This window comes from Ailuropoda melanoleuca, chromosome 3, assembly GCF_002007445.2.
Source record: "Ailuropoda melanoleuca isolate Jingjing chromosome 3, ASM200744v2, whole genome shotgun sequence".
NCBI lineage: Eukaryota > Metazoa > Chordata > Mammalia > Carnivora > Ursidae > Ailuropoda > Ailuropoda melanoleuca.
This window is the reverse complement of record NC_048220.1, coordinates 7,506,955-7,517,636: the sequence shown is the minus strand read 5'-3', so window position 1 is coordinate 7,517,636 and position 10,682 is coordinate 7,506,955.

The window sequence follows — 10,682 nt, the reverse complement described above, 5'->3', positions numbered from 1 at the left end:
GGTTGCCCTGGGTGCCCATGACAGGGGCATGAAGGGTACGGGACACGCCCCCTCTGGACAGTCTTGGACCAGTTGGAACATGAACACGAGAGCTGGTGCACGGGCCCACATACATGGATAAAGCCCAATGGTCAGTGGTAATAGAACAGTAATAGACCAGAAAATGGAACTGATTTGACCTGCCTGAGGGAGAACCGTCCAAATTCAACATGTCAGCACCTTTCTTGCGGCCCCACCTCACATAATCTTGTGAAAGAAACAGGAAGCAATGCACTCATCAAGCCACACGTCTACAGCTGAGCTCCTCAGGACTTCTGTCAACCCATGTGTGGGGTGAGGGTTCAAGAGCACCCAGGAGGAAAGAAATGGGGACTGGGGCCCAACTGGGTCCCAGCCTGGACTTGGGACACCCCAACAAGATGGTGCCAGTGGCCCCAACTGGTCTCTGGCACCAGGGGCAGAGGGGATTTGAAAACTTCAAATAAAGTATTCCAAAGCACAGCACCTTCTGAGGCACCAGCCAGAGAGAAAGCTTTACCTGCTCAGGTGGGGGGAGGGGGGTGCTGGTGCTGGGATGCCACTCCCAGCCACGATAAAGCACCTGGAACCAGATTTGCCCTCTTGTGGTAACCGCCCCCCCCCCAGCCCCCGGTAATCAATTAGAAAACTGGATCGCATTTATGAAGCAACTCTTTTCTGATATTAAACAACAACCAGTACAGGACTGTGATTCCTCTCTGAGAAGAAGGGACACAAATGAAGTAATATCCATGATTATGCTGCCTTCCTGCCTAACAGCATTTTCTAGACTGGAGTTCGAGGAGACCAACGTACCCAGCATCGATAGACCAGAGTATCAGAGCGGAGGGAGTTATGCAGAGAAATTTTGCACAGGGGTCCCTTGAACCATTGGTTGCATACTTAGCTGTATGTGCATAGAATAAAGTGCCACAAAGCCAGGCAAAGAACAATCCGGAAGCTCTAAAGTGAACAATTCCAGAGCTCATGAAAGGCCAGGAGATAACTTGTGTTCCAACCAGCCAAAGCAGAGAGTCCTTGGTGAACTTTGGGGCATTCTGTCAGAAACCCCCAAAAGGACACTCCTTAGCTGTAGGGCTGAATGAGCCCTTGGGGAGAAGCTGTTGTAGATCTGGCCTACCTCAGCAGAACGACCAGCCTTGGAAGTGCCAGGCTGACTCACAGTGAGTGAACCGTCTGGCAGAACAAAGTCACAGCTCTCTGTGAGTCTGGCTCTTCCCAGAAGCAGATGCCAAGCACCAAGATGAGATGAAACGTGCAAGGATTTGATTAAGGGAAATGCCTGTAGGGAAGGAAATAGGCAGAAGGCCAGCAAAGAATGGAGCGTCGCCAGACCTCAGTGTAAATCTAACCTCAAGGAAGGGGAGAGGGAGAGAAGTTTGGGGGAAGCGCCCTACACGGCCCTGAAGTCTTTGGCAGGGTTGATGAAGCTGTTGGGGAGTCCTTGAGCCCAGAGCCTGCCACCAGAGAGTTCTGTGTCTCCCTGGCTCGCTCAGCGAGGGTCAGTCCAGAGAAGGCATGGCCGCCTTCGGTGATGGCTGGTAAGCATGGCAGCTTGGGCCTTCCTTCATTGATATGCCCTGAAGGTCAGGTAGGTTCCTCCTCATGGCTTCCACTGAGCACTGTGCTGATCTACTGCTCCACACTGGCGTGGGGAGCAGCTTCCCCGTCATTTCCTGTGAGCTTCTCTTCCTGAGGGGAAACCTACTAAAGGGAGTACCTTAGTGAGAGATACTACAGCCCCCCAACATGGCAGTCAATCTCAAGGCACAACTGGTGCTCATCCCCTCCCCTCTCCATTCTGTTCTAAATCCCCTTCCCCCTCAGCAGGCCTAGTGGCTTATCTGAGGGTATGAACCACACCTTCAATCCCACGGGGGCCAGTCCCTTGATAGTCCCACGTTCCTCAGTTTAGGGTTAGTGCACTTGTCTGCTGCCAGGTACAACCGGGCAAGGAAGTACCCAAAGGTGCCCAAGTGGATCCCATCACTGCCGCCATTGTGTAAGAGCAGTCCTTCTCTTCCCGCTGATCGGGGTCAGATACCAGAATGCTTGCTCCTCTATTTGCCTGCCTGTCCCTGAGCGCAGGAGTCCAAAGCACCCTGTGGCAGCCATAACTTATAATCCAGCGGCAACGTGGCTGTGTCCCCGAGGGAGAACAGATCCTCAGGACGCTGGGACTTCTAACCACACAGACCCCAGAGCTGCAGAGAGGAGAAAGACATTTCCGAGTGAGTCACTGGAAGGAACAGTGGGGGGGAGGAGCACCCATTATTGTCTACTCATTGTACCCTGGCAAATGGAGAAAGTAGCATATTAGAGGTCTCTGATTTAATAAACACACTGTCTTCTAAAGGACTACACCCCATCCTTTCATGGTATTTCCTTCAAAATGGCAATTAAGTTGCACCTGTAGAAGGCTTTTCCAGCATTCTCAAGGTCAGCTGCCTCTAGATGGTGTGCTATGTGCCACAAGCAGTGAACCCCATAATCAGTGGTCTTCTCCCACAGTTTTGTCCCTGTGAAGTGGGTCCCCAAGTCAGATGCTATGCTGTATGGGATTCCATGTGTATGGATCAAGCACTGTAAAAGCCCCCGGTAATGATGCTGGCTGCGACTCTGTGGGCAGCAAAAGCAAACCCACACCTCACATAGGTCATCTATCCTCGTAAGAATGGACCGCTGGACCTTTCAAAATAGCCAGTCATTCACAAATGCAATTGGGGTTACATGGTCAAATCCTCAATAGTCTACAAGCCATTCTCTGGGATTCATCTGGTTTCTGCAGAAGTCAGACTGGAATTAAAGGGAGATATGATAGGAACCACCATCCCTGCCTCTTTTAGGTCTTTAATGGAGGCATTGATCTCTGCCACCCTCCTGGGGTCCAGTATTGCTTTAGAGTCACTGTGTAACTGGGGAAAGGAGGTCTGGATTCAGAGGTTTCCATCTGGTCTTCCCCTCTACGATGCTTTTACTTCATAGGCAAGAAACTCAGTACTGGGGTTACTCCAACTACCAGGCGTATCGGTTCCAGTTGGGCACTCAGGGACTGTGAGCCAGACTACTTATCCCCTGGCCTCAAATGCCCCAGGTCTTACAAGGAAATGTCCTTGTTGACATTTTGGATCTCTGGGTATCATGTCCACTCAGATCCTGTGTCCAACACTCCTCAACATACTTGGTAATTCCCCTTTCCACGGGGTGAAGTCCCCAAGTACATGGCTACAGGTCTCTTCGTGGAAACACTAGCAGCAGCATCTGAGTAAATACTAGCCCGTGGTGTTGAAAAGTATTTCCTCTTAGGGACCATTCGCTTCTTCAGTGCTTGGGTTCTCGATCTGAGAACTGGTTCGAACCTGGAAACATGACAAGGGATCGTGGCTTGTTAAGGCATGACCACCTTCAGCCTCCTGCTCTTCTGTTCTTGCTTCTTGTTTTGTATTTTGTTCATTTTGGTAAATGCTAAGAAGCAACTTTATTGGCTGCCGGTGTATTTTGTTCCTAGAGACATCATGTTCTAATAGCTATCTCTGCAACTCCTGGTGGATTAATCTCCCTCATTTACAAACATGAAGTAATCACGGCCCCATGGAGACTCAGCTGGAGTCATCAGGAGTAAGGTTTTCAGAGGAGCTCTCCTTAGAGACAGGGAAGGGCAAGTGGAACTCAGAAGGGGGGCAATGCAGGGTTGGCTCTGACCACGAAGCTCCTGTGTGGTCAAGCTTCCATCCGCATTCCAGGAAAACAACTCATGAAGTCAAACAAAATATAAAGGATCAGGGACAAGAGAAAAGATCTAAAAGTTGACAGGGGAAAAGGCTTAAGAATGGGTTAAAAATTCAGAATAAAAATAAGTTTAAAAGAAGAAGGAAAAAAAGGAAATAAGAAGAGTTGCAATCAAAGAAAAGAGTTCTGTCTGTTTAAATTAAGAATAATATAAAATAATGGAAACTTAAAATATATATACAAATTATTAAGTTCCCTATGATAAAAAGTTTAAAAAGTAAAAGGAGTTTACAAAGAATAAAAACCACAAAATAAGCATTTAAAATAATCATCAGCAAGATGGAAGTAAAAATAGATTTAAGAATACAAGAATAAAAATTTTAAAATGTTTTAACAGTAGAAATAAAGAACAAGCATAGAAAAATTAAGGCAAACAAGGCAGAAGCAAGAAGACAGAGAACACAGAGATCAATATTAAGCTAAGATAAGAATGGGTGGAGGGGAGGGAGTGACCGGTATAAATTACCACAAACCATCCGGGGGGGAAAAATAGGCACAGGTTTCCCCAGTGGTTTCAATAGCAAGAAATCTCTTAGCTCCATAATTGAGCATTCTTCTACCTGGCACTCTCAAATGGTCCCCCACTGCCAAAGAACGCAGGAACTCTTCTGGCATTTATCCACTCAAAGGGTACCTTATTTTTAAAACTCTTTCAAATGACCATATCTGCAGTCAGCTTCTTCTGAAAGCTCACTATGCTGGAAGGTAGGTGGGGAAGACACACTCTAAGCGGAGAGAGAACCAGAGTCTAAATAACTCTACCAGTGGCATTGCTTTTTGTTGTCACATGGGGGTTGCTGTTACAAATTGGTCTGCTTGTATTGCTCTCCATTCTCCAGTGATGTCTGATTTACCCAGATCCTTGCACAGGTCACCCTGGTTCTTTGAGAATGGAGGAGCTCAGCCGGGCCCCATGCTTGGGACCCCAAGGTGATCACTCTTAGAGGTCAGCTTTTTAGGGGCACCTGGGTGGCTCAGTCATTAAGTGTCTGCCTTCGGCTCAGGGCGTGATTCCGGGGTCCTGGGATCGAGCCCCACAACAGGCTCCTCCACTGGGAGCCTGCGTCTTCCTCTCCCACTCCCCCTGCCTGTGTTCCCTCTCTCGCTGGCTGTCTCTTTCTCTGTCAAAGAAATAAATAAAATCTTTAAAAAAAAAAAAAAGAGGTCAGCTTTTTAGTTCCCACACAAGGCACCTCCAGGCAGACTCCAGGAGCACTGGGTCCAGCACAGTCAGTGACTCCAAGGAGCTATAACTCAAGTATATAGGAGGCTACCCTGCTTGCTTCCCAGATGTCACCCTATCCTTCCAGGGGGCTACCATCATGACTGGATGAATGTTCTGGCACTTGTCTCTCTGGAGAAGAGAAAACTAAATCAAAAATTGAATCCACAGGCAAATGCTTTGATAGAATACCGATTCCTCTAATATTATGAAATAAGTTCTTAAGATATTGAGACCTACAACAGGTAAGTCCTTCATACAAGAAGAAAACAAAACAGAATGGAAAAAAAAAACCTAAGACAAAATGAATGAAACCCGGCTGTTTCCGGCCAAGAGTCTAGTCTCTTCTGGAATCTATACTATACTACTTCTCCCTGGGTCCTTCCTGTCCGGGACGGAAGAGCCAGAAACAGAAAGCTGGTTTTCGCTGGAGCCAGTGTTGAGGGCCATAGTCATGTCAAAATGAGTCACTGCTCTTCAGAACCAGGAGTTCCTGTAACTAGCGTTGTGGGCCCATGCCCTGCCTACACACGACTCGATGTCATTGGACGGGCATATCCTCACATTGCAGATTCCAAAGTCAGGAAATAATCCACCATTGGAGTTATTTGCTGGGGTGGTGATTATCACAAACCAACTAAGTGTAGAAAACCAGTGTCCTGTTCTGTGCCTCACGAGGGGCTGCTATTTCCCGCTGCCTACACTTAGACACACTAGGATTTTGAAGAAAGCGCTAATTGGTTCGTCCTCCCATCCGTGTAGGGAATAATAGAACTATTTTGTATCTTCATTATATATTTCAAGAAGAATAAAATGAACTATTTCTTTCAATAATTAAGCATGCAGAGTGGCACCTGGGTAGCTCAGTTGGTTGAGTGTCCGACTCTGGATTTCAGCTCAGGTCATGATCTCAGGGTCCTGGGATCAAGCCCCACGTCGGGCTCCAGGCTCAGTGCAGTGTCTGCTTATCCCTTTCTCTCCCCCTCTATTCCTCCCCCAACTCATGCATGCACTCTCTCTCCCTCTCTCAAATAAACAAATAAAATCTTTTAAAAATACAGCATGCAGAGTTTGCTGGGAATGCTGTTTACTTGCCAGTTTGGGTTGTATGAAGAGGTATGGGAAGAACTGATTTAAAGATAGGCTATTTGTCTTTTATAACTTTTTTCTACGTTATTGAAATTAGAAAACAAAATGGGAAAATTGTCTATCATACAAACATAAATCACTATAACCACTTTGGGGCATTTCCTTCCAACTATGTTCCTACCTATCCATTAAAAAAAACACACATCTATGAACATAATCATAGTATATACAGTATATAGGGTCCTTTTTATTTCATTCAAATCTTATCATTGGGATATATCTCCAGTTCCAAAATTATATTACTTCCTGGGGAATGAGAGGAATAGAATTACAGAGTACTACAATGTGATCATTTGTATGTTTCTAAGTAAATAACACTAAATCATTTTCCAGCTGGGGTTAGAATTCAAAATATTTAACACCTAGTATGGACACAAGCCCATCAGAACAGACCTCTGCAGTCAATAATCTATAAAGGAGATTTGGGAAATACCAACAGAATAGTAGCCTGCTTAGGCTTATTTACAGGGCCACCAAACTGCATCCTTAACAGAATTACCACCATTCATTTTACAAAAAAAAAAAAAAAAAATCTGTAATGGAAAAGGAGAGAAATCCCTCGTCTGCTTTTTTGTGTTTTTTTTTTTTGCCACTACTATGTTATTTATTTTTTTTTCTCCCTGCCCTGCACTGCCACTACTATTTTAATGTTTAATGCTCAACATTACCAGTAAGGCTGAAGTTTTTTTTTCCCCCTTATACTCATTGGATTCTTTTAGAACTGAGTTCTTTCAATTCCTTTGCACACATATGTATTGGAGCTCTACTGTTTCATTTATACATCAGAGAGGCCATCTTGCACAGTAGTTAAGAGAGCAGGTGCTGAAATTAGAGTGGATGGGGTTTCAGTCCTCAAACTATGGCTTTCTAACTACGTAGACATTGGGCTAGTGTGAAAGTCCTCTCAAGCTGCTACAACAAAATACCACAGATGGGTGGCTTCAATCACAGAAATTGATTTCTCAGAGTTCTGGGGGCTGGAAGGCCAAGATCAAGGTACTCACAGGGCCCTTCCTCCAGGGTAATAAAAGCCTTAAAACGATGCTGGGCCAATAAGAGATGCTGGCTAAATTCTCCATTTGCATGAATGCTAGCTATTTAAAGAGTGCAAATGCTAAATGAATTGGTTCTTTCTGGAAGAATCAGTAGAAAAGTTGAAGGCTCAACGTGGGAAAATCGGTTGATATGTCTTTCTAAAGGAACTCATGAAGAGAAATTGACGGCTCCCTAGCCCCTGTCCCAATCTTAGGCTGCAAATTTACCGAGAAGAGTTCGCAGTGAGTTTCTTTATCCTTTCAGGCTACTCTGTCACTTGGGCACATTTATCTCCAGCAGGAAGGAGATCGAAGGACTTTTCTCTAGGGAAACTGAATGGCTACAGAAAACAGATCTCCAGAGATGGATTTGGGGAGACCCCATCCTCAGAAAGGACAGCACAGCCCTGACAGTGAAAACCATTAAGCAGCAAGCTGGCCAAGGACCACTGGACATTTGAGGAAAAAACCTTAGTATGGAAGAGACAGCAAATTTTCTTCTCATTGGTATTGAAACCAAATGTACAAACATATTCCCAATAAGTAAGTAGGTGTCACTATCAAATGATTATGAAATGTAAATGGAATTAAACAATCTACAAGACCATTGCTCACTCATATATATTGATCAAATCATTGCTTTTATTTGAATATAAGATCACGTGCAAACTCTTTTTTCTACCGAGAAAATATTAAAAAACACTTTTTACTTTTTCCTGAAAAACTGAAGTTCACTATCAGATGAAGTTATGAGTGTGCCCTTTGGAAGATTAAATAGTTCTGGCAGAACTGGAGATTTTATTCCCTGTGGCAAACTACAGCAAAACAAGCAATCTTCAAAGGTGCTCAGGATAAACGTTTTGTGGATGGAACTGAGTGGGATGTTTGTATCAACTGATCGGAGATGTCAAGTACTGGACTGTAAGCAGAAAAACCGAAAAGCATCTGTACAGATGGTCTTTCATAATAATTAAATCCGTGAAGAATAAGAATTGGAGGAACCAAAACTGGGAAGATATTTTCAGTTTTTAATAATTCATTATTTATATAATTCATATAACATATGAATTATAATATATAATTATATATTATAATTCAAATATTTTATATCCCAAACCACAGGAGTATGGCTCAGTTTCCTTTTGCCAGAATGGAATACATCGGAAGACATTGTCTTACGTTATCTGTTCTGAAAAATGCATTCTCAGAACTTAATATGATTACCCCCTTCTTAACTATGCCATGCTTTATTTTCAAACTCTGGCCTCTCCATTTAAGAGCTTGCCTGGGTGGTATCTCAGTGTGGTTTTGATTTGAATTTCCCTGATGGCTAATGATTTTGAACATTTTTTCATGTGTCTGTTAGCCATTTGTATGTCTTCATTGGAAAAGTGTCTGTTCATATCTTCTGCCCATTTTATGATTTGTTTATTTGTTTCTCGTGTATTGAGTTTGAGAAGTTCTTTGTAGATCTTGGATACCAGTCCTTTATCTGTGGTGTCCTTTGCAAATATATTCTCCCATTCCGTGGGCTGTCTCTTAGTTTTTTTGACTGTTTCCTTGGCTGTGCAGAAGCTCTTTATCCTGATAAAGTCCCATAAGTTCATTTTATCTTTTATTTCTCTTGCCTTTGGAGATGTGTCGTGAAAAAGGTTGCTCTGGCCGATGTCATAGAAGTTGTTGCCTATGTTCTCCTCTAGAATTTTGATGGATTCCTGTCTCACATTGAGGTCTTTCATCCATTTGGAGTTTATTTTTGTGTATGGTGTGAGAGAGTGGTCAAGTTTCATTCTTTTGCATGTAGCTGTCCAATTTTCCCAGCACCATTTATTGAAGAGACTGTCTTTTTTCCACCGGATGTTTTTTCCTGCTTTATCAAAGATTAGTTGCCCAAAGAGCCGAGGGTCCATTTCTGGGTTCTCTATTCTGTTCCATTGGTCGATGTGTCTGTTTTTGTGCCAGTACCATGCTGTCTTTGTGATCACAGCTTTGTAGTACAGCTCGAAATCCGGCATTGTGATGCCCCCAGCTTTGTTTTTCCTTTTCAACAGTTCCTTGGAGATTCGGGGCCTTTTCTGGTTCCATACAAATTTAAGGACTATTTGTTCCAGTTCTTTGAAAAATGTCCTCGGTATTTTGATCGGGATAGCATTGAAAGTGTAGATTGCTCTGGGTAGTATGGACATTTTAACTATGTTAATTCTTCCAATCCATGAGCATGGAATATTTTTCCATCTTTTTATGTCTTCCTCAATATCTTTCAAAAGTGATCTATAGTTTCTAGGATATAGGTCCTTTACGTCTCTGGTTAAGTTAATTCCAAGGTAACGTATGGTTTTTGGTGTTATTGTAAATGGGATGGATTCCCTAATTTCTCTTTCTTCAGTCTCGTTATTCGTGTATAGAAATGCAACTGATTTCTGGGCATTGATTTTGTATCCTGCCACCTTACTGAATTGTTCTATAACTTCTAATAGTTTGGGAGTGGATTCCTTTGGGTTTTCCATATAGAGTATCATGTCATCTGCAAAGAGAGACAGTTTGACTTCTTCTTTGCCGATTTGGATACCTTTGATCCCTTTTTGTCTTCTGATTGCTGTTGCAAGGACTTCTAGTACTATGTTGAATAATAGTGGCGAGAGTGGGCATCCTTGTCGTGTTCCTGATCTTAAGGGAAAGGCTTCCAGCTTTTCCCCATTGAGAATAATGCTTGCAGTAGGCTTTTCATAGATGGCTTTTATGAGATTGAGAAATGTACCCTCTATTCCTACACTCTGAAGGGTTTTAATCAGGAAAGGATGCTGTATTTTGTCAAATGCTTTTTCTGCATCAATTGAGAGGATCATATGGTTCTTGAGTCTTTTCTTGTTGATATGATGTATCACATTGATTGATTTGCGAGTGTTGAACCATGCTTGCATCCCAGGTATGAATCCCACTTGGTCATGATGGATAATCCTTTTAATGTACTGTTGGATTCTATTAGCAAGGATCTTGTTGAGGATTTTGGCATCCATATTCATTAGAGAAATCGGTCTGTAATTCTCCTTTTTGAGGGGGTCTTTGCCTGGTTTGGGGATCAAGGTAATATTAGCCTCATAGAATGAGTTTGGTAGCTTTCCTTCTGTTTCTATTTTTTGAAATAGCTTTAGGAGAATAGGTATTATTTCTTCTTTGAATGTTTGGTAGAATTCCCCAGGAAAACCGTCTGGGCCTGGAGTTTTATTATTTGGAAGGTTGTTTATCACTGACTCAATTTCTTCATAGTTAATTGGCCTATTTAAGAAATCTATTTCTTCCTGTTTCAGTCTTGGTAGTTTATAGGTTTCCAGGAAGGCCTCCATCTCTTCCAGATTGTTTAGTTTTTTGGCATATAGCTGTTGATAAAAGTTTCTAATAATCCTTGCAATTTCAATGGTGCTGGTCGTGACCTCTCCCTTTTCAGTCAT